This window comes from Aotus nancymaae, unplaced genomic scaffold, assembly GCF_030222135.1.
Source record: "Aotus nancymaae isolate 86718 unplaced genomic scaffold, 86718_ANA_hifiasm-v0.15.2.pri h1tg000008l, whole genome shotgun sequence".
NCBI classification, from domain to species: domain Eukaryota; kingdom Metazoa; phylum Chordata; class Mammalia; order Primates; family Aotidae; genus Aotus; species Aotus nancymaae.
The window spans coordinates 28,229,826-28,256,002 of NW_026988419.1; the positions used below are offsets into that span (position 1 = coordinate 28,229,826).

At 37.2% G+C, this 26,177-nt stretch overlaps 1 protein-coding gene across 3 annotated transcripts in view; it reads right to left on the minus strand.

Moving 5' to 3' along the window:
• The window catches only part of PARD3B (par-3 family cell polarity regulator beta), a 1,134,301-nt gene that overhangs the window by 529,225 nt on the left and 578,899 nt on the right, over nucleotides 1-26,177 (minus strand). The window lies entirely within an intron of this gene.

Genomic DNA, 26,177 nt, shown 5'->3' on the forward strand with positions numbered 1-26,177 from the left:
TGTAATGTGAAATGGACAGTCTTCATAGAACATAACTAGCAAAAAGTTTGTTGAGGAATATGGGGGGATTTTTCTGTTTTGTTCGCAGTTTTATCTGAGAGGAAGGAATAGGGTTTAAGAATTGGATCCTGATACCAAAACCTAGAAGACACTCAACAACAACAAAAAAACTTCAGGCCAATATCCATGATGAACATCAATGCAAAAATTTTCAATAAAATACTGGCAAACTGATTGCAATAGCACATCAAAAAGCTTATCCATCACAATCAAGTAGGCTTCATCCTGGGGATGAAAGGATGGTTCAACATACGCAAGTTTATAAACGTAATCCACCACATAAACAGAACCAAAGACAAAAACCACACGATTATCTCAATAGATGCAGAGAAGGCCTTTGACAAAATTCAACAGCCCTTTATGATAAAAACTCAATAAACTAGGTATTGAAGGAACATATCTCAAAATAATAAAAGCTATTTATGACAAACCTACAGCCAGTATCATATTGAAGGGGCAAAAACTAGAAGCATTCCCTTTGAAATATGGCACTAGACAAGGATGCCCTCTCTCACCACTCCTATTCAATATAGTATTGGAAGTTCTAGCCAGAGCAATTAGGCAAGAAAAAAAAATAAAGGGTATTCAATTAGGAAAGGAGAAGTCAAATTGTCTCTATTTCCAGATGACATGATTGTGTATTTAGAAGACCCTACTATCTCAGTCCAAAATCTTCTTAAACTGATAAGCAACTTCAGCAAAGTCTCAGGATACAAAATCAATGTGCAGAAATCACAAGCATTCCTATACACTAATAACAGACAGACAGCCATATCATGAGCAAACTCCCATTCACAATTGCTACAAAGAGAATAAAATACCTAGGAATACAACTAACAAAGGATGTAAAGGACTTCTTCAAGGAGAACTACAAATCACTGCTCAATGAAATAAGAGAGGACACAAACAGATGGAGAACATTCCATGCTCATGGTTAGGAAGAATCAATATCATGAAAATGGCCATACTGCCCAAAGTAATCTATAGATTCAAAGCTATCCCCATCAAGCTACCAATGACCTTCTTCACAGAACTGGGAAAAAAACACCTTAAATTTCATATGGAACCAAAAGAGAGCCATAGCCAAGTCAATCCTAAGCAAAAAGAACAAAGCCAGAGGCATCACATTATCTGATTTCAAACTATACTATAAGGCTACAGTAATCAAAACAGCATGGTACTGATACCAAAACAGAGATATAGACCAATGGAACAGAACAGAGGCCTTGGAGGCAATGCCACACATCTATAACCATTTGATCTTTGACAAACCTCACAAAAAAAAGCAATGGGGTAAGGATTCCCTGTTTAATAAATGGTGCTGGGAAGACTGGCTGGCCATGTGCAGAAAGCAGAAACTGGACCCCTTCCTGACACCTTACACTAAAATTAACTCCAGATGGATTAAAGACTTAAACATAAGACCTAACACCGTAAAATCCCTAGAAGAAAACCTAGGCAAAACCATTCAGAACATAGGCATAGGCAAGGACTTCATGACCAAAACACGAAAAGCATGGCAACAAAAGCCAAAACAGACAAATGGGACCTAGTTAAACTCCAGAGCTTCTGCACAGCAAAAAAACAAACAAACAAACAAACAAAAAGTCATTAGAGTGAACCAGCAACCAACAGAATGTGAAAAATTTTTTGAAATCTACCCACCTGACAAAGGACTTATAACCAGAATCTACAAAGAACTAAAACAGATTTACAAGAAAAAACAAACCCATTCAAAAATGGGTGAAGGATATGAACAGACACTTTTCAAAACAAGACATATATGAGGCCAACAAACATATGAAAAAATGCTCATCATCACTGGTCATTAGAGAAATGCAAATCAAAACTACATTGAGATACCATCTCACTCCAGTTAGAATGGCGATCATTAAAAAATCTGGAGACAACACATGCTGGAAAGGATGTGGAGAAATAGGAACACATTTACACTGTATGTGGGAGCGTAAATTAGTTCAATCATTGTGGAAGACAGCATGGCGATTCCTCAAGGACCTAGAAATAGAAATTCCATTTGACCCAGCAATCCCATTACTGGGTATATATCCAAAGGATTATAAATCTTTCTATTATAAGGACACCTGCACACAAATGTTCATTGCAGCACTGTTTACAATAGCAAAGACCTGGAACCAACCCAGATGCCCATCGATGATAGACTGGACAAGGAAAATGTGGCACATATACACCATGGAATACTATGCAGCCATAAAAAATGATGAGTTTGTACCATTTGTAGGGACGTGGATGAATCTGGAAACCATAATTCTCAGCAAACTGACACAAGAACAGAAAATGAAACACTGTATGTTCTCACTCATAGGTGGGTGTTGAACAATGAGAACACAGGGACACAGGGAGGGGAGCATCACACACTGGAGTCTGTTGGAGGGGGCAAGCGAGGGGCAGCTGAGGGGTGAGGAGGTCGGGGAGGGATAACATGGGGAGAAATGCCCATGTTATAGGTGATGGGGGGATGGAGGCAGCAAACCACATTGCCATGTGTGTACCTAGGCAACGATCCTGCATTATCTGCACATGTACCCCAGAACCTAAAGTACAAAAAAAAGAAAAAAGGAAAGAAAAGAAAATGGCTAATGAACCAAAAAAACAAAAAAAGAATTGGAAGGAGGAAACTGAAGAGTCTACCTGGTCAGGCCTTGCCAGATACACTGTTTTTTTTTTTTAAATAAAATAAATATCAAAAGTAATTACTTGGCATGAGAGAAAGAAAAAGAGGAAGGAAGATGGATGACTGGGGAGACATCCATACTATTAGCTTAAGAGTATTCCAAATGAGGCCATCTCTGGAATCACAAATGTCTTGTATCGCAAAGCAGTGCTTGATTCACGCATGCAAGTGGTAATAACCCAGCCTTTCAAAACCCAGGGGAATCCACCAGTCCACAGGGCCAATGTCCAATTTCCCAGAAGCCCAGCTCAGACCTGAAAGCATCCATGCTGAACCTTTTATGGCCCTCATTTCATTAAATGCTGTGCTCTTGGCTCAGCATGAGCAAGCTCTGGATGTCTTTGCCTTCCCTCCCAAATGTGTAATTAGTCTGTGTTGTGAGCAGCTTACTTTATGCAAGAGTTATGTTTCACATGCAATCATTTTGTCAATTACCAAAACTCAAACAAAAGGGCTTCTTTTTAAGAAAAAAAATAACTCTTGAAATATATAAAGCAAAAGCCATACCTGGCAATTCTGTCAAGTTATTTTATAATAAGCTTATCCATTGTTAACTTTTGCCTAAGTAAATTCTAAGAAATTTAAGGTGATGAAACTTTTGTTACAGCTAAATAAATTTTCGCAACAATGAAAGGATCAGACACCTGCAAGATACTAAATTTTCTGAAATTATTTAATCTTCTGAAGAAGCACTGGGTAGCTATTATAAGCATGAAAGGTTTTTGGCCAATTGGATTATATAAAATTCAGAATGTGGATACCATCCTAGAGTAGGGATCAGAGGCTCATTCCAACAGCAGGGAGGCATTTTATTTTCAATTGTACTTTTCTGAGGGTAAAGAAAAGAAAAAGACGAGAGATGGGCAGGCATATGCCAAAGTACAAGGTGATCTAAGGAGGATCACTTTATTATAATAAATAGTAAAGGACACTGCCCTTACTACTGCTAATGTATACATGAATCTTGGTGACTTACAAGTCGGTAGATGATCTTTTAAAGTATTGTGCCCTCCAGACAATATAGACTATATAGATAGACAACATAGATGATAGACTACAGACAGACAATAGATATATAGAGTATATAGTCTAGAGGGCAAAATACATTAGAGTACAGACAACATTATATATACTCCATATTATCTATATATAGACAATGTGTAGTCTAGATTGTCTATATAGCCCTATGATCTCTGATACATATTAGAAAACCCACATACATCTACATTTTACTCTAATTTGTTGAGAGTTAACTCAAAATTCAATATTATGTCACTCATAAAGAAAGGAAAAATGTTAAGTTAACGTTGCAATAAGAAAAAGAAGAGTTTCAGAGAACTCAGAGTAACCAGCACTGGTATTTACTTGCGATAAAAGAACACTTTTAAGATGTAGGTTATAGTTAGTTCAATAATGTCAATATTTAAAATATATGTCCTTATGTGACCTCCCAAAACCCATATTAATTCATTTGAAATAATTTTTAACCATGGATGTGAATGAGAAAATTCTAGACATTATTTATAATTGAGACTTTTTTTCATGTTTTTAAAAACCCATCCCCATGAAAGGGGGTAGAAGGAGAAAACCAGCAAGAGCTGCTCTCTGACTAAACTTACCAAAAACCAATTTTCTTTAAGGAACGGATTAATCTAATGCTAGAAAATAAGTATCAGAAAATGGCTACTCCGTATTGCCTGTTCAATAAAAAGTACCTTAATGTGATACTGAGTCGGAGATGAAAACTAACTAAAGCAAAGCGAGTCAGGATTAAGATTCCTATAGTAACCCTCTCCCCTAAATATAGTATATAACCTTGAAAGATCAGAAAATCCAGTGGTTTACTGACACAAGCAAATTTTTTCTTTCCAGATGAAGATTAAAGAAATGAATATTTTTTTGTCATGACAAATAACACAAATAGAAATTTAATAATTCAGACAATATGAATTTTTATACAACTAGAACTTGCTTTGTTAACACTGAGGAACAATAAGACTTTTTGTTTTTACTTCTCCCTGTTAAAAGTAGATTAGAAAAACTTGATTAGAAGTGTCTGAAGTATTTTACATGCAATAATTCAGTGATTAAAATACATGAATGTGGCTGGGCATGGTGGCTCATGCCTCTAATCTCAGCACTTTGGGAGGCTGAGGTGGGCAGAACACTTGAGGGCAGCCTGGCCAACATGGCAAAATACCTGTCCCTACTAAAAATACAAAAAAATTAGCAAGGTCGTGCTACATGCCTATAATACCAGCTACTCAGGAGGCTGAGGCAAGAGAACTGCTTGAACCCGGGAGGCAAAGAATGCAGTGAACCGAGATCACGCCACTGCATTCCAGCCTGGGCAAGAAAGTGAGACTCCATCTCAAAAAAAGAAAGAAAGAAAATAAAGAAAGAAAGAATGCGTGCTTTCATACGAACGTAAGATTCAAGAACAAACAATACGATGTAATTTAATGGCCTTAAAAGGGAGCACAACAGTCCTAATCCTGAGAGGAGTAGCCCATTTGGGAAGCTGGGCTCTTAGGAAAATACTTCCAATATCTTTGCTAGCACAAATACTTTGAGGCCAGGCAACCTGCACTTAACGTCTTTAAAAGACAGCACAACATCAAGGACAGAAATGAAACATAAATGACAGTACAGAGCATCTCACTGAAGTGAGCATGTGGGCTACAGTGCCTGCTCTATCCACAAACCAGACGGGTGCCCAGGAAGGAAGGGTGGAACCAACTGACGTGTAGGTGCCCTCTGCTGCACACCGTGCTTCCTGAGGAGGTCTGGCCCAAGGCTGTGCCCATTTAGGGCTGGCTTCAGAAGCCAACTAAGCCAACCAAACTGGCTCCCTCTAAAACCTGGATCAATCCAGTGTCTAATACACAGGCTCTCAGCCATGGCATATGGGGAAAGAATGCAGGTGACTAGGCTAAAAAATTCTGGGGAAAAGGTTTTTTTAATTTTTTTTTAAATTTTAGACTTCTTGGAGACTATTTTTAAAGTTAAAACATATTCAGAGTCTTTGAGAGGGAGATAGAGTGTGCAGGGCTTCCTAACTTCCCTCACCACGAACACAACTTTAAATGGAGCATACCGTAGAAAGTTTCCCTACCATACGCTTAAAGGATGGTGCCTTAGAGAACATGGGGGAGAATCGGCTACAGGGAAAGTAGCAGAGGACAGAGACACCTTGCAGGTCACTAACAAGGTCTGAGAGATGTCAAAGAGCCGCATGATTACGCCTTCCAGTTCCATTATTTCTACCTTACACTTTCGTGTAAATGATATATTTCACAATTAGTATTAAAAACAATATCACAGAAGTGGAGTACTGTCTCATGTCAGCTTTTCAAAGATGCAGAGCAGCAGGTACATTCTGAAGGTTTTAGAATTGAGTCTTTATTCCGTAAATGGATAAATGATGTTTCATTTCCACATGAAAAATTTCTTTCTCTCTCTTTTTTTTAACTTTGGATTGGGAAGTTTCTGTACAGAAAGACAATGAGTTACTGGTTATTTTTCACTGAGCTCTTAGGAAGTGCCACAGTTACAAAATAGAATCCTAAACAAGTAGAGTGGAAATTTAAGAGTGTTCTACACAACAACCTCCATTCTAGGTATATGTGTCATTATTTAGGGTACAATAACTCTCTTGATAAAGATAATATAGCTTTCTTCCCAACTCAAGGATTTTAAAGGCAGGGATTACATATCAATCATCTTCATTTTCCTTAGAGGACCCAGTAAATGTATTTTGCTTTAAGGCTCAGAGAGTAACATTTATTAAATTATGGTATATCGTAGCAACAGTACTACCACAGCCTCAAAAAGAGGCAATATTTTTGTAGGGGCATAAGGGGGCAGTTTCTGTTTGTTGGTTGAGTCTTAGAAGAAAATCAAATGGTAAAAGCTTAGCCATTTTTACCCCATGTTTTTCTCTGATGTTTGAATTGCATCTAATGTGATTCCTGCTGGATACCAATCCCCTTTAGTATGGTGTTAATGATAAATAATTCTAAATTCCAAATGGAGATTGAGAAATCTCAGTGGGTAACAACCACTTAAAATTCACAGTACATGTTTGCTATTTTAATGAAAATGTTCTTGCCACATATACAATGCCACTTGTAGATAAAAACATATAATTTGCCTTTTATCTTAATAATTAAATCAATTACTCTGTTAAAATTAATTGTCCAATACAACTGACTATAAAATAGAAGTCATTTAGGTCTTATGGATGGAAAAACCTATTAAAATTAAAATGTGAACATATTTCCTATCATCATACTAGGGAGAGGAAAAGCCTACCCAGAATTAATTCACAGGGAAAAGTGAAGGAATGTATCAGTCAGCTATTGTCACAAAAATGCTGCATAACAAACCATCCCCAAATTATGATATGTACAATAAAAGCATATACACCTGGCTCACATATCTGCAGGTTTGCTGAGGTTTGGCTGATCTATACTAGGCTCATTTAGGCTTGCCTCCAAGCTATGGATTAGGTATGCTTCACATATCTCCCATCTTTCTTGGACCACCAGATACATGGTGAAGTATATTTATTACATATATATAATTTATTACATGATAAAAGGAAGCAAAACCAAAAGAATCTTTCAAGTATTTGCTCACATGATATCTGCTAGCGTCTTATTGGCCAAATGAATTCACATGGCCAAGTCCACAGCCTATGGTTGGAAAGTACTCTCCAAATATCATGGGGCTATGCCAAAAGCATGGATATATAATGCTATAATTTGAAAGTCAAGAATAAAAATTAATAATCCTATCCACCAACTGGATGCCATTTTTGGGGGGAGGAGGGTGGAACACATGGGGCCTATCAAGGGTTAATTATATAATATAGAATTTATATTTCTCTGAATCACATCTTTCCCTTCTTTCAGGTATCTCATTTTCTATGTGACACATACATTGCTTCTACGATCTGAACCTGAGAGTAGCTTCTTGGTTTGTGAGATTTTCCCAAAGTAGGGAAATACATAGCCTATATTTAGGAAAATTCTTCCTGCATATCCCTGCACTGTTCATGCCAGGTTCTTGAAGGCGATTGTTCAGGTTGCTCCAGAGCCCTCAATAATTGGCTCTGGCTAATGAATATTGCCTTTTACTTCACATTATTCTTCCTCAATATTTATCTTCCAAGTGTTCCTCTCCTGTGCTGTTATGGGTATAGAAAAGCAGGACAAGGGTAAGTGAGCAATTTCTATGGCCTTAATTCCTGTAAAATCAGTGTGTAATTACAAGAAGTTTAAAAGTTCAGTACACTTCCAATCAATATTTTGCTAGATGTAGGTTGAGCAGGACTTCTTTCTTTCCTCAACTAACGGATCTTAATTTTCCAACAAAGTTAAGTATGCTTCAAAGACTAAACAAGAACTATCTCAGTTCAGTTCATGCCTAAGGAATTAAGTTTTTCAAATTAATCCATCACAGCTTCGTTTTTGCTTGCTGATACATGAAAAAGGAAGACTCATCCAAGCACCGTATGTGGATGAATCTTTTTAGTCAATCAGTTCCCTGATCATGCAAACTCACTATTTTTATGACACTTAATGAAATCATACATAAGGAAAAAATCATTTCATATGTATGTGTGTATATATCAAGTGCAGACATTATTTTCAACTCAAAAGAAATTTTACAATGAAGGTTTAATGGAATTAAGAATGCTTTGCACAATATTTCAAAATATGCTTTGTGTCTCAGCACATAAGCTACCTCTTCTTTCACGTATTCCCTGACCTTATTGGCGTAGAAACAATCTGCCCTTCTCGGAGCTCCCGTTTCACTTGTGTTTTCCCATTCTGATGATTCTCATCACTTTCTGTCTTACAATTATTTGCCAGCTTGTCTATCTTAACTCTGCTACACCACTGTGATCTTATCAAGGGCAGAAATTATGTTTAATTCAACTTTGAATCCTGTTTAGCACCCAGCAAAATGTATACATCTAGTAAGTATTTGTTATGGGATGACTTCAGACATTTTTTTGTTGAGATTTCTCTGCCACAATACATTTTTGAAATAATGGCATTTAAATTCTCTCCCAAAAGTGACTACCATGTCTTGCATCTAATCTACCAAAATGGTAGTTTTGAACGCCTCTAACCTAAACTTTTTATCATGTTTACCAAAGAAAACTGGAATTAAACAAATATTATATATACCTTCTTTAACTATTTAAATGGGATTGTCTCCACCTAAAACTCATGCTCTTCCTTTTCCCTGTTTTGCCACCCACTAGCAAACTCTCACCCATCAAATTCCATCTTAATTGTCACCTAGTATCTATGGCTCTCATCTAGGTCTTCATAACACTCTATACATAGTAAACGTATAGCACTAATCACATTTTATTTATTATTACATACATCTTTAAGGACTTTAAGGGCAACAGAGACCACTCCATTTTTATGTGTATGCCACTGTCCGTTATGCCAATGTCACGCCTAAAAACAAGTGTATGATACATATTTTTTAAAGGACATTGTCAACAAGTGCTCCTGCAGTTATTTCTGCCATTGTGGCTCAGTATGTGCCACATTTTCATTAAAATTAAAAACAGTTCAGAAACTGCTAATTAAGCTTCTAGTTTCAATACTTTATAATATCATCTTATAGGTTGGTAGTATATTTGGTAAAAACAAAATTCACTATAACCACCACACCATCATCAAATGGTGTATTGGAATATTAGATAATGCATTTGGCATATCTACAGCAACAAAGTGATTCCCCTTTTTCCATTGCCATAATAGTGCTAAGCATAATCATAACCTGTTTGCACTTTGATACCCATGAAGGGCTGAGCTATGCAAGAAAATAGCTTGCAAATGTTTCTAAGATCTTGCATTTACTTTGGCTCATTTGACCACTATATCCACTTCTGAGTTTTGATATGGGGTGGAGTAAATCTGTCATTCACTTCTACTTTATTATGACAGCTGGTACTATTTGGCAACTACCCTGTTTAAATTAACCCAAAAAAAGCAATTTTTCACATTTAAAACTAAGGCTATGTCTACATCAACACCTAAACAATTGATTGAAATGTTTAAATTCACTCAGTGAGTGAATTCATTTGTTCTAAATAAAACTGAAAAGCCAACTAAAAGTTGATTTGACAGTTGGTGTTTTTTTTTTTTTTTTTTTTTTTTTTGGAGACGGAGTTTCGCTCTTGTTACCCAGGCTGGAGTGCAATGGCGCGATCTCGGCTCACCACAACCGCCGCCTCCTGGGTTCAGGCAATTCTCCTGCCTCAGCCTCCTTTTTTTTTTTTTTTAAAATAATGGAATTGGGAAGCAAGCACCAAGTAACATGCTCTTAATATATTCAGTATCTCCCAGATTTTGTCCTTTCAAAACTGTTGCACATTAGGTACACACAATTCAGAACACTCTTATACTGTATTTGACCTGAGAGAAGAACCAAACTCATAATTCAAACATTCTAATGACTGTTAAAAGAGACACCTGACCAATTATGTTCTTGTTAAGGCAGTTCTTGATCCCATCCTTTAACCCTGTGGATGTAGAGTACTTCCCATAATTTTAGCCACATCAAAAGTAGTGCACTAAACAAGTATGTGTGATTTATAAAAGCCAAATTTTAGCAACACAAAACTAGTGGCCTAGTATTTAATGAAGACTGTATATTTAGATGTCTTTTCAACTTAATTTTTTTCTGCTTAATTGCAGAAGAAAATCTCAAACTACCATAAAAATGGGGAGAGATATAACCAAAGAATTAAGAAGTTCTAGATCTATGAATAAGTGTAAATCATTTACTAATATGTTACAATTCGATATGCATATATCTTTTAAAACCATTATTCAGCATAACAGTACACACTGTAGTTTATCTAGATTTCTAACTTCAAACAAAAATATCTTCTAGAAAAATCAACTGGAACTTCCTAAGAAACATTAATAATATTCTAAGAATACTGCGTATCAGTAAGACTCATTTTTTTCCTAACATCCTATTAGGATGATCTCCTACATTCTCTTAAAGAGAAACAGATTTGGAAACTTAAAAAAAAAAAAGGAACGGTCTTCCTTTTTTTTTTTTTTTTTTTTTCACTCTATGGACTATGGTAATTAATGTCTACTCAATACCACGCTCAATCATCTGTCTCCCCTGGGACCATACTTTCAATTAAACCTTTTATTTCATCTAAGAATGCCTGTTCTCATTGACCACTGTGCTTTTTATCTGTGGATTTATGATAATCTAATGCACATCTCCTCACAGTCAGAATGGCCTTATACATCCTTATTGTTCTTATACCAGAAGAGAAGTGAAAAACAAAATTAGCTCCCGCGGAAGCCAGGAAGGAAACTGCATTTGTTTAACACAGCAAGAGGCCTTTCACTACCTGCCCAGTGGCCTTGGCCATTACTCTGTCCTGGCCTCTCAATGTGCCGGCTGCCCCTGGCCTGGCTGTGTGCTTCTGATAAGAGATCCCAACTCCCTTGAGAGCTATTGAGCTGAGAGCAGAGGCAACACAATCTTTGGGTTATATTTTCAAAGGTTTGTGAGGGAAGGAAGACATTCACATGCGATCAGTATTCTTTTCTGCAAGAAATCTTACAGGTTAAAGAGAAACCTCTGAACTCCTATCTGACAGCAAAAGCTTGGCTTAATAAATAAGTCACTAGCTTGTTTGCAGCTTTTTGACTTTACTTTCTTTCCAACTAGGACACACAAGATTTGGTTTCTATTTTAGGAGGGCACAAATAATACTGACATGTTATTAACTTAACCACCATGAAAAAATTACATTTATTATTTTTTTAAATCATACTGAGTTATACAGCTGAAGACAAGGCTCTATCCAGTGCACTTCTATCTCTTTATGATATAGAGAATAGGTCACTGTTATATATATCCCAAACGTGAACAAATGTAGCAGCCTTTAATTTCCTTGCATGCCTACATAATACATAAAATTATAAAGTTAATAATTGCATTGGTATTTATTTATATAATTTATTTACAACCTGTTTATCAAATAGGAATAGAGGTGACTGCATTCATAATTACACTGAAAATATATGCCCAGTTTTCAACAAGTTGCTAGTGTTGACATAGTCATATTTTTCTAACAGAAGAATCTAGAACCCAGAGGGTTTTCTTTGGATTAAAGATGGCCAAAACCTTAATGAATAACGTTTGTAATTCATTCATTTTAGTGTGCAATGGCAACAGGCTTTAAATAGACAATTACTGTGGATGTGGGTACAGACAAGGCAATTTCTAGTTTGAAAACTAGCTGATGGCATAAGTTTGTCTGTAAACTTGGTGCTTGCAAGTTGAATGGGTGTTTTTCTTTAAAAAAAAAAACCTAATAAATTTTGGCTCCATTTCTTTCTTAGCCAAGAGTGCTTGTTTACTCCATGGTATCTCCAAAACATTCCAGTAAGTAATAATTTGCATTCTCTTGGGTAGGTTATATTTAACCATGTTCTGTGGGAGAATACACTGAAACCTACAATTCAGGAATGAAGGATCACACTTCCCTCTGAGCTGGCTATGGGAGTGCAGTCCCTTATGCTACCCACAGCAGTGGTGGCATCAGTAGAGGATTGGAGGAAGGGCTCCATCTGTGCCTACTACTATGGCAACAAGCGTTGCCATGGCAGGGGTTGAAGAGGTAGCCATGAGAAAGTTATCTGTTGGCAATCCGTTAGCGCTACATTTACTTAAGATAAGGTACTCTCTAGGTCAAATGTTCCCCAGGCATTCTGAACTATCAAACAAACAAACACTCCAAGAGAATTCCTGCAGCCCATTCCCATTCATATATACAGATCTTTCGCAATTTGGGCACTGTCTGTATTGAGTGTCATGCCAAGATTAGATGCACAGAGACTTAGAGGGCATTTTGGAATAGGAAAGAATCTTAAAAGACAATTCAGTTCAATTTCCTCCTTTTACAGATAAGAAAAATTTTCTCCCTCTTTATTGTCAAATTATTTTTTTGATAATTTTAGCATTTAAATACTAAAATTTACTTTATCAATATCTACACAACCAAATTTCTATTCTCCAACCCCAATTCAGACTGTAGATGTCTAGAAGAGTAATTCTCTATGTGGGTGAGAGAAGAGAGGGGAAAGCACATTCCTCATATAGGGAGACCGGTGTGCAGCATGAGAGAAATGCACGTATATGTCAAGAGCCACAGCGTTTTAGGTAAAACCGTTGCTAAACAGCAATGTAGGGGAAAGGAGCATGCCCTGCCTACTTTGTATCTCCAACACTCTATTTGAGTAAAAAATAAGAATTTATGGAAAAGTAAGAATAAGGATTATTGGGAAAAGAATTTCCCAATAAGAAATTCATGAATGGAATTAAGACTCTAGAAATTAAATGACCATTCCGAACTCAATCATCTACTGACAGTCCTGAGCCAATTTGAATCTTCCATCCCTGACCAACGCTCACTCAGCTATAGAACAGTGCACACTCCTACTTCCCTAATCTAACATGGGAGACTGTAATAATATCAGACTCCATGAATTATATCTCCTCAAAATGTGACTTTGTTGCTCTTTCCATCCAGACAGGGAAACTATGCTTCCATCTCTGGGATCTTGCCTGGCCTTGTGATTTGACCTTGTTTTGACCAAAAGGATGAAACAGAAGTGACAATGCAACTTCCAAAGTTAAGCCTTAAGAACCCTACATCTTTGCTTTTTCTGTCTTGGAGAATGCCATGTAAGGAACTGAACTAGCCTTTTGAAGGTTGGGAGGGCACATGAAGGAGAACCATGGTGTCCCACCTAATAGCTATTAGAGTACCAACCAACAGACACGTGAGGAAGGCCATCCTGGACCTTCCCACCCAGCAGATGCTCTGGTTCAATGCAGCTCCATGTATAAGCCTAAACAAAACTGGCAGGGGAACCAGTCACACAACCTACAGAACTTCGAGAAATAATAAAACCTAATTTTAAGCCTTAAAGTGGTGGGTAGTTGGTAAAACAGCAAGAGATAACTAAAATATAGAGCTTAACAAAGGAGGGCATTAATTAGATTTTAAATTCACATTTGATGGTTTTTTTAAAAACATTACAGTCTTGTTACAGACTTTAAAAGACAGCATAAGTAGCCAACAGTATTGTCACTCTGACAAAAACCCTCCTTTCTGTTCCTTTGCTTCCTTTTCCTCAGTTTTCTTTCCTGCCTTCAGAAAGATGTTTGTTATTCATTCTTTGGCCATATTACTGGAAGTTTTCTCTCCTTGCTTCTTTGAATCTATCTAGGGCCCAACCGGAGTCCCACCTCATAAATGAAATCTTTCATGATTTTAAAGTCCGTTGACTTTTAAAGCTTTTTGAGTTTTAAAGAACTTTAATTTCTTCCTTTTTGTAACTTTTAGGTGCTTCTTCGCCCCTTAGACTCTTTCTTAAACTTGTGCAACTATTTTTCTTTCATTTGCTTTCCCTACTGATAGGTACCATGCTATATTCTTATATTGTTTTTCTATTAGCACTTAGCATTATCTATGCACTCCTGGAGTTAAAGAATCATGTTTTAGTACATTTTAGAATACCCAATGCATGGAACAGCATGTAATAAAAATAAACATTCAATAAATATTTGATCATCTAAACTGGGAACAGTAGGTGTTCTGTAAATATTTGTTGAACAGTTGATTCCTGTTATCTCCAGTGTGGACCCAGGAAAAAGGGAAATAGAAGTGGAAGATGGCAATTCTTCTGAACATCAACCTTTCTTTGATTATCATAGAAGAGAGACGTTTGATTTTGGAGAGATGGAGTGAAAGTAAATCATGGCCAAGATGTTTTGGTTGGCTGTTTTTCTGTTGTGCTGTTTTTTGTTTGTTTGTTGTTATATTCATTTGTTTCTGTTTATTTTTCTCCTCCAGTGAGAAGTCAAGGGTCTAAAGATGAAATACATAGCTGCTGGGAACGAGAGAAGGGAGAAGCCGGCCCTTTCAAGACAGGTGGAAAGTCTGTAACTTACCTGTAGGGTACTAAGACAGACATTTCCATAAGCCAGGAACCATAGGCTCCAATATTTATGAGACAAATGCATAGCAAAGGCAGCCTTGCTGTTCTTAGAACTAATATCTTACTCTATTCTACTGCTGTCACTGCCATCTTCACTGCCACCTGGTATTTAATATAATTCAATGTAATGTACTATTATGTCTACCACCAGCTGGCATTTTCATGTCAAGTAGAAGTAAATAGATTCTGTATAATTGAGAAATACATAGAGTGTTATTTACTTCCAGAAAGGTAGGATGGGAAGTCAGAAGCAAGAATGGAAAGAAAAGAAGGAAGGAAAAGAGGAGAAAAAGGAAATATAAGAAAATTAAAACAACACTTCAAGCTGTTAAACAATCCTTTTTTTGGAGTGGGGGGTGCTAAAGCTCTTAGAAATGCAAAGAATTCATTACGGAAAGACTAGGTGATAAAAGTCCTTCATATAACTCAATAAGTGGCCAGGAAACATAATTGAACTCGTTTATAATTGAATATCCTGCCATCCAGGGCAGACTTAAAGAAGGGTAAACTTAAAGAGACATAACAATATTAAATGTTCTTTTGTCGTTTTCACATTTGGGATAAAACATTCTTTTTAAATAGAGAGCCGGAACTGTGGCGGGGCTTCATTTAGGCAGCAGCAAGAACTGAATCGTTTGTGATTTCTACTTGAGCATCTTAATTTAAATAATTATAATATCTTAAAGAAAAATGCATCTTAACCCCTGCAATGTTTTATTACATCTGACAGGTTCAGTAAAAGGGCACCTATCTACTGCTGTATTATGCGTCATATGTTCTGCACACTCATTAAAAATAATGAGAACGTATTTAAAAGTCATTGCCCAGAGAATCTTTGGGGACGGGGCAGGAGAAGTAAGTGGCAACAGATTGTTATTTAAGCGTCTATCTCTGTTTTACCAGCCCTTAGGAAAAAAAAAAAATGGTGATCTTAAGTCTATATTCTTTAATGATAAACATCACACATTTTCCTGGAACAGGCAGATGAAACATGTTCAGACCTCTAACTATACTCTCAAAATGAGAGGACTACAGTGGCAATTTCACATGTGTGGTATTTACTTGGATAACAGCTGGAAAAGTCAACCACCATCAATTAAAGCAGTATTTTTTCCCCTAATCTTTAAATATCCTTTACAAAATGAACACATTTCCTTGTCTTACACTAAATGTACCTTAACAAATGTACTGATCACAGGCATTGAGGCAATTAAGCAAATCGAGGTTGTCCCCTAAGTTTTATAACCAGCTTCCTCCAAATCATCAGCTGGCCTAAATTACTGGTAACATTTGGCTAACTGGATGATAACAAGGATACAGTAGGTGGTTGGTCACAATATGACTTTTTCTGAGTTGCTTAAATATATATATATACACACACACATATATATACACACACACATACATATATATATATATATATATATATTTTTTTTTTTTTTTTTTTTTTTTCAGAAAATTCTTTTTCTCCAGTCTCCAGAAGCCAAATCATGGCCACAGAAGCCACTAATAAGACATACGTCCTGCACCAGGAAAATGAGGCCAAATCTCATAGCTCTTCATTACTAACTTTGCAAGACAATGTAATTAGGCCCCAGTTTTCTGAAATGTCATGAGAGCTTCGCAGCATAGAACACTTCTTCCACTGCCTTCCAGTCTCCAACAAAACCCATCCTGAGATAAAAGCCATTAAGGATTTACATTCTGACACCTGGAAGCCATACGACTGACAAAATAGCCCCACACTTCCTCCATCTGTTTTAATAATGCTGAACCACAGCATTTATCATCATCTACTTTATCAAGACTAGATTTTGCTGACAACAGTTCAGTAGAATTCTTCCAGATATAAGTACTTCTTAGGGAGTAGCAAATGACTATTAATCCCTTGGCCTTGTGGGCTATTGAACACATTTAAAAAGCTGGCAAACATTAAGGACCCAGTCTGTGAGCACACAGCATAAGTGAGAGAAGGTACAGTGTTACACCTCACTCAGTGACATGGACGTCTTGCTTAAAAGCTATTTCTGACTTTCTTTTTTGAGACAGGGTCTCACTCTTGTCCAGGCTAGAGTGCAGTGGCATGATCTTGGTGATCTTGGCTCACTTGCCTCTATCTCTCTGGGCTCAGATGATCCTCTGGCTTCAGCCTCCCAAGTAGCTGAGACTACAGGTGTGTGCCACCATGCCTGGCTAATTTTTGTATTTTTTTTTTTTTGAGAGATGGGGTTCCACCATGTTGTCCAGCCTGGTTTCAAATGTCTTGGCTCAAGCAATCCACCAACCTCAGCCTCCCAAAATGCTGGGATTACAGGCATGAGCCACCAGGCCAAGCCGTATTTCTGATTTTGACAATGTAAACGCTGGTAAGGGGCAATGTCTCTGTGCCTCACTTTCATCTTTAAAATGAGATAAATGGAAACTAAGCATAGTTGCTTTGTGACAGTTTAAGGATTTCTTTCCTAGAAGTTGTGAAATTTCTAACTTGAGTCCAACCATAGTAGAAGGGTGGCTTCTGGAATATTGTCCATGTAAGGGGTCAACGGAACATACCTTACCCTACTACAGCCTCCAACAGAGGTGGTAAGAGAAAAGGAAGACGGGAAATAGGTATAACTGCAAACAAACACCAACAACCCAATCTTTTAAGCCTCTCAAAAGTACCTCTTGTGGTATGTGTCCGAATCTACAAGTTACAAGATGGCTTATTAAAATTTTGAGCACAATCAAATTGAGTGTGGAAATTTTAAAGCACAATTGAGCTGGACCTGAGAAAGTCAAGTACAATTGAGTTTACCTAAATGAATCAGGGGTAATTGAGTTGGGTAAGTACATTGCACTCAGCACTGGCCCTTTGCCAAAATGAGGGGCACAGGGCCAAAAAGGCACAAATCAATGGGGCTTAAAAAATGTCACAGAATATTTTTCCCAGAACAAGAAATTGTTCACAGACTAGGAGAGATAAAGTTGAAAATTTGATCACTGGAGCCAGTCAGTTATAGCCACTAACTTCTCCTACAGTCTTCAGGTTTTTAATAATGAAACTAGTATTCCAATGGTTCTCAAGGTTGAGCGAGCACCAGAATTATCTGGAAGGCTTGTTACAACAGATTTTTTTTCTTTTTCTTTTATTATACTCTAAGTTCTGGGGTACATGTGCAGAGCGTGCAGGTTTGTTACATAGATATAGATGTGCCATGGTGGTTTGCTTCATCCATCACCCCATCATCTCCATTAGGTATTTTTCCTAATGCTATCCCTCCCCTAGCCCTGCCTTCCTCCCCACCGCCACTCCCCTAACAGGCCCCATTGTGTGATGTTCCCCTCCCTGTGTCCATGTGTTCTCATCGTTCAACTCCCACTTATGAGCGAGAACATGCAGTGTTTGGTTTTCTGTTCTTGATGACACAGATTTCTAAGCCCACCTCTAGGGTTTCTGGTTCAGTAGAGTGGAGGGAGCCTGGGAATCTGCATGCTTACCAAATCCCCAAGTGATACCAAGACTGCTAGCCTGAGACCACACTCTGAGAACCATTGTTCTAACAAGTTATTGCAGTCCAAACTGAAGCATTTAAAATACTTTTAACACGATACTATAAAAATACCTCTAACATTTCAAATTGTAGCATGATACTTATAGCTTTCATATGTCTTTACAAGTAAACTGTACAACTAGATTGTGCAAATATCATCATGGTAACTTAAAATCACTGAAGCTGTCATTTACATGCAAAACTATCCTAACTCTCACTGCCTCACGTAGCTGTAATCAGAAATTGCTATTGCTCAGAAATCTGAGAAAAACCCTGCATATATATTTTTAAATTTGGTTTAAAATAATTGTACAGGATAATAATATACTGAATGCAGATTAGACACAAATTAGCAGTAATGGCTCATTTAGCAATACCTTTCCTAGCCTTTTATATCATTAGCTTTAGTAATATGTAGCTTTCATTCATTCAGTCAACAAATATCCACAGAGCATACATTGAGCTCTAGGCATAGGAAATAACAAGGATTAATATCATTTGGCACTCATTGTGTGTCAGCAGCTTCACACAGTTAATTCTCACACGATCTTACAAGGTAGGTGTTGCTTTTATACTCATTTAACAAATGAGGAAATTGAGGCACTGAAAGGCTGAATGAAATTGCAAAGCAGGGAATCACAACCAAGCCATGAGATTCCCAAATGTGGCATCTTAAGGACAATTTCTTTATAGCTCTTAAGGTCTACTGGAGAAATTATAATATTGTCTGATTTGGGGGCATGTTAAGGTGAACCCTTAATATGGATGGAAAACTAAGTAAGGTTCTGTAAACTAGACCTGGGGGCTCTAAGCTTTGCCCAAGCAAATGACCTATAGGTAGATATCTTAAGGAGTTTTGAGATAAGAGGGAAGAGATAAGTGTCCTCTCTTTCAAAGATGAAGAGTTTGGAATGGCTAGAGAGTAGGGGGAAGAAAAATGTCGAGGCTCAGTGGCCCATAAAACAGCTTGGGATTCAAGAAAGTCATAAAACTCTAAGATAATAATAATAGTTTTCTCCTCCAAACCAGCAATGATATCACAACACATCCAAACTCAAAACTTTGGAATTATTGATATTTCTCACTCCTTCACTCCCACATCAACCAGTTGCTAAAACCAAAGTTTTCTACCTTGATTTACTTCTCTCCATTCTTAACAGGTGGAAAAACCTAACTTGAGCACTTAATATCTCTCATTGAAATGAGCAATGGTTGCAATAACAAATAATATTTTTTCAATCTTGTTCTCCATGCTCTATTGTAAGCTTTTATATGCGTCTCATTTAATCCTAACAACTACTATCCTGGGTAGACACTAGTCTAGTCCAGTCCCCATGTTAGGGATGAGGAATGGAAGCTCGGGGAGATAATTTAATCAAGGCCATTTAATCAATGAGTGGTAGAGTCAAGGCTCAACCAAGGTGTGACTGATTCCAGGTCCCAAGCTCCTTACCAGTACCCTCTAGTGAATTACAATGAGCTCTTAATAGATATCCCAACATCTCTGCTCCTCCAACCTTATTCAAAATAGCACTACTTCTCATGTTAGTCTTCTGCTCAGTAATCTGTCAAACTGGGCTGCTTACTGTCTTCTTCGCATATTTTGTACTTTCTAATCTCTGAGTAACTGAAGATAGTATTTTATTCCCCCATGTGGCTCTGCATTTTGAAATTCTATTCAATCCTCGAGTCTCTTTTTCAAATACTGTCATGTTCTTGAAGGTTTTCTTGGTTCCTGTTCCTGACATTCTTTGAATCTCTATAACAATTTATTTGCTCATTTGATCCACTTATCACTGGGCTAGAAGTTCCTTGAAGATAGGACACATCTTCAGATAAACCTGCTAGCTTCACCTCTGGAAGTTCATGTTGCAGAGCCTTGACCAAGATTCAGTACATACTGGTTGAATGAAAATGCAGTAAGAAGAAAATGGAATTTTTATCTATCTGTCTGTCTGTCTGTCTATTTATTTATTTGAGATGGAATCTCGTTCTGTTGCCCAGGCTGGAGTGCACTGGCATGATCTCAACTCACCAAAACCTCCGCCTCCTAAGTTCAAGCAATTCTCCTGTCTCAGCCTCTCAAGTAGCTGGGATTACAGGTGTGCATCACCACGCCTGGCTAATTTTTGTATTTTTAGTAGAGGCAGGGTTTCACCATGTTGGTCAGGGCTGGTCTTGAACTCCTGACCTCAGGTGATCTACCCACCTCGGCCTCCCAGAGTACTGGGATTACAGGCCTGAGGTACCATGCCCGGCTCAAAATGGAAATTATTGTAGGGAAAAGCTGAAATTGAAACTCTATCTTAACAAGGACTTCCTCATAAGATATGAACTGTGTTACCTGGAGAATACATAAAATACAGCAATGTACTTTGGATTTTGCACAAATTATTTAAATTCCAAAACATGTCTTGTGCACATTAGTTTAGGCAGAAAAATCATTGGAAATTATCTTTCAATTTCTGCTACTTATCCACAAATAACTGCTATAATATTCATTCTACCTTAAGTACCTTAGTTAATTAAGCATGGAATCATTTGAATCTAATAGCCAAAGGGAATGAAATAATATATCAGTTAAATGAGGTTCATCTAAGATTTCAAACTAAAATTCTATAATTTATGATGCTAAATAATTTGACATTTCAAGATATGAATTTTTTACTTAATAATAATAAAGAGTAAACCATGAAGAAGTTGGAACCACATCTCGCATGCTAAGGTAGACACAGAGAGAGGTAAATATGACAATGTTGGACCACACTAAGCTCGGCAACTGAGAAGGAGGGCTCCACATGTGTGTGCATCATTTTTTCTCAGAAAAAGCAATATTCCTAAGTGAAGGTCAAAGCAGCATGACAAACATGGCCAACTTTTGGTTTTCAATCATGCCAGGCAAGAGAAACTTGATTGCATGAAATATAGTTAATCTCACTTGCAGAGGCCAGCATCAAATGGCAGGCAAACATGGCAGGTAGAAATTATAAATACATTTGAAAAATTTTTTAGCTCATTTTACCCACCAGGGGTTGCTATGATTTTCAGGATGATTTAGAAATAAGGCAGCAGGTCAGAAAATGAAATGTTAAAGAGGTTAACAAAGAAAGGGCAGAATCTTTCTTTCTACCCAATAAAGCAAGAAGACATGCACATACATACACATGTATATGCACATACACAGCAAATAACTTTATCCTTCTCTCTCTGGCTCCTAAAGAAATGACACCATGAAATTCATAGAAAACCGTCAGTTTCTCAGGTGCTTTTTTCAGTGGAAATATGGCTTTATCTGACACTTCACATAAGAAAGAATGAATTTCAGGTATCTGAGATAGAAAAGAACTTATAGGCCACATCTCTTACAGAACTGACCAAACAAAACACCAATCGATTAACTAGCATAGTTTTCATTTCAAGTGTAGATGAAGACACAGCAGTTTAACCTTCAGATTCTAAAATCTATTACCAAAACTAATCTCAAAGTACCTTCGGCAAAAATGTTCCTTATGTGAACACATCTTCAGTAAACTCTCACCCAGTCAGGGGGTGAGGACATCAAAGGATCTTTCAGAATGGGATTCTGGAAAGATTACCTTTGAAACACCTTTCTTTTGGTAAAGATAATAAAAACAGTTAAATAGTTATAATGTTATTATATAAATTCCTCTTACTTGATTTTCAACCTGGTCTGCCCAGATGGAAAGAAGGTTGGCGAAATGTGCTGCTAAACTTGTGATAGTCAATTGCTCAGGAAGAAGGACACGAACTAGAATGTAAGAGTTCAGCACAGTTCTTTTAGGTGGCAGGTCAGGAGAAATGGCCAGGAAATGGATACCATGGCCTTAAGAATGACAGAGAGTCACATCCAAGAGACAATTCTATACTGGGACTTCCTGTATGACTGCTGACCACATGCTCCCTTAGCTTAAGTGTTAAGGCTCCACAAGAAACTAAGATAACAAGGAAGGAAGATTTAATTGTCAGAAACTAGGCAGTGCAGCGCTGCTAAGAAGTTACAGAGCTCACAGAACAGCAAGGATTAACAAAAGAGGACAGTTTCTCAGAACAGGAAAACAATAAACATAGTTTGTTTTCTTCAAAAGAGACAGAACAAGACAAAAGCAGGAAGTGCTGTCCTTCCTCCATCCTGCCAGATTTTCAATCGAAAGTCAAGTGTGTACATCAATCATGATAAGGAAGAAGAGACCAAAGTGATATCACCTTCATTTTTTAAAAAGGAAAACACAAAGATGTAGCACATAACACACTTCTTTATTTTGTCTTTTCAAACAGGTCGGTGCATGCCATGCTATGAAGTAATTCCCACTGAAATAGCCCAGCACGTGCCAAACATCACCTCTCTTTAAACTTTCTGTATGATTCTTGCCTCTTGGCACTCGAGGCAGGCATTTGGGCTGGAAGAAGAGTGCCGTTCCTTATTTCTCCAATACAAAGATTCTGGTTCCACATGACTTAGGTGCTTATAAGCCCCAAAGGCCCTATGGTGACAAAGAAAATTCCACATATTTGGATGGTTGACTGTCAACTATTTTTGAGAGTCTAGACATTTGCTAGAAGGTTCTAAAGGAATGAATACTAAGCATATACCCTCCAAATTTAGAATAGAACTAGAAACAATGAGAACAAATAATTTACTTGTGCTCATAATCTCCCAGTTGCACAGTTAACTTAATATGCTCCCTGGTGGACTTAGCCTATGTCATTCTGGGATAGAAATGAAATTTCACTAAATTCCATGAAATGAGAGTGAAATAATACATACAGCTGCCTCCCTTACCAATTTGGTTGGTTATAAAAATGTTGTTTGTAACTCAGTATTTTGGATCCCAGAATACCTTATAAAATAATGAAAAATAAAACAATCATTGTTCAAAAATAGTTGTCAGTCCCAGGCAAGCCTGCACATATCTGTCTACCCCATAATATATCTAGAGTATAGAATTGTATTTACACTACTATAGAAGTGGTCATGTATTAGAAAGAATAATTATAGCTAACATATTTTGAGATCTTAAAATTAGCTGGAAACTATGCTAAGAACTTTGCCTGTATGATCTCTTTTAATCCTCACAACAACTCTTACAACACAGATGAGGACAACAGCCTCTGAGTGATGTTCTGAACTTCTCCACATCACACAGCTAAAGTGGTGGATACAGAAGTTGAATTCTGGGAGCTGAACTCCAGAGACAATTTAAATGTTATTCCATTTGCCAACTTCCAGATGTAATTGTCTTTGATGAGGAATGAATTTGGAGTTTCAAACTGGGATAAGATTAGCATCCCTTATCTGGGGGAAGGGCAAAACTTTTAGGAAGAAGGTATTAACTGTGGAGTTAGAAATTCTAGAGGACATATGGGAGAATGTTATGAGGAACTACTAGACAGAAACCGAGGGCTCGAGGGCTTAAGTTCCTAGTGGAGTTCTCTTGTTGGGTTCTTTTGCATGCTTAGGGGCTGGCTGAAATATTTCTGTTTTTATGCCGGGTTTTATTTCTTCCAGGACCACAGTTCAACAGAATGCACAGTCAAAACTTCTTTCTTTCCACTCCTATCTCTGAAATAAACACATAGTTCCACTGAGGTTTCTGGAGAGTTTTTATTTCTAGCAACCTAAATATCAGACGAGAAATGGAAGAGCTTCTTGCTGCATACACACGCTGCTCCCTTTTTTATTGTTTCTTTTCTCTTTGACCCTTGTAGAGAAAGACCAAAGTCTTTCGATAAATAAAAGATTGAAAGAAGGATCCATCTGCATTTTAGAAAAAAAAAATCTAGACTCCAAGTTTCTGCATCATTTCTCTAGAAAGTATGAGGAAATGAGACATACATGTAGAATTCTGCCTTTCAAATGGTTGAGTATAGTGGAGTCAAGTAGAGGAATAGAAATGGGGACTGTACCGGCATGACTCAGATAGCACTTTTTTCTTATTTTCCCTATTACAGATCTTCCCAGAGTACACAATAAGGAAAGAAAAAAAATGGGTAAGATGATGGGAAAGAGAAGGAAAGGGAGAAAGAAAATTCCATGCCAAGGAAACCTGGAGGTGAGGGAAACTTTTGGCAGGTATTAAGGAGAATTAATACATAAGACAGGTGATTTGACAAGGTTGTAGGCTGAAACGTAAATATAAATACATGAGGCAGAACAGTAGGATCAGAGAGACAACTTAGAGCTTGCGTAGTCTTATTTAACCTCAATGGGGAAACTTTTTCTAGAGCATCTTGGACAGTTGGCGAAGCAAGCTCTGTTTGAATATTCTAACTACCCCATTTCCTTCTTGGACTGGTCCATTAAAGTTCTCATAACATTATCCTCTTGCATCCATTTGTTTTGGAACAAGCTCAGTGAGGGCAGGGAGTGAGTCTTAATTATTTTTGTATCCCTAAAACCTCCAATTCTGTACACAGCAGATGCTTAGTAAATGGTTGAATTAACGCATAAGTAGATTAATGGGTGTAAACTGTCTGAAGAAACAGATTAGGTCTACTTTTCAATCCCTACAATAACTCTTTACATATCTGACAATAATACCATGTCTCCTAAAATTTCTCTTCTTCAAGTGAAATATCCTCATTTCTATCATATCCTCATTTCTAATCCTTACTGTTCCGATAGCCTAACTCGGGGAACCTGCATGTGCCTTTCTCAATTCTTTTACAGATTCAAAGGAAATAACAAGGAGTAGATAAAAGTCCTTTTATCACATTTGTTTCTATTTGTTATTAGCTATAAAATCCCTTTTGAATTTTCTTTTTTTTTTTTTTTTTTTTTGAGACTGAGTCTTGTTCTGTTGCTCAGACTGGAGTGCAGTGGCGCAATCTTGGCTCACTGCAACCTCCGCTTCTCAGGTTCAAGTGATTCTCCTTCCTTAGCCTCCTGAGTAGCTGCGACTACAGGCGCATGCCATCATGCCTGGATACTTACTGCATTTTTAGTAGAGACGGAGTTTTGCCATGTTGGTCAGGTTTCAAACTCTTGACCTCAGGTGATCCACCTGCCTCAGCCTCCCAAAGTGCTGGGATTACAGGTATGAGCCACCGTGCCTGGCCTCCTTTTGAATTTTTTTCTATAGCCTTCTTAAAAGTATGATTTCAATACAATAAATAATATGTATTTATCGTAAAAAAAAAAGAAAATTAAAAATGAAATGATAACCAATATCTCAGATACATCTGCTTTTAGTTGTTAACAAGTTTTAAAATGTAATTTGATGATACTGCACACATAATTTTATACCCTACTTTCAAATATGATATCAGATGATGAACATTTTTTCATGCTATTATCAATTTTTCACAGAAACCATTTTAAGTACTTCTGTATTTCACTGGTAAGCTATCTAGTTATTTATCTAACCAATGCCTTATGGTTATACAGGACCCAATATATCACTGCAATAGATAGGACTTTGGGGGAAAAAATCAATGTACATGAATTTTTTCCACATCTTCAATCACCAGTTTAGAACAGATTACTAGAAGTCTAGTTACTAGGTCTAAGGCTATACATTTTTAATAAGGCTTTTGAACTCTTGTTTCTCAAGATATCTATCCCAGCCCTCAAGAATAGGTTAAATACCTTTGTTCTATGTTATCACGGCACTCTGCATTTTTTCTTCATAATCTTCATCGCCATTTTGAATACTTGGCTATCTTTTATTTTCTGTTAGACTGTAAACTTCATTAAAGTAGGTCCGCAAGTTATTTTACTGACTGTGTTTTGCCTAGGGCTTAGCACACAGCACATACTCACTATATATTTTGTTGAAT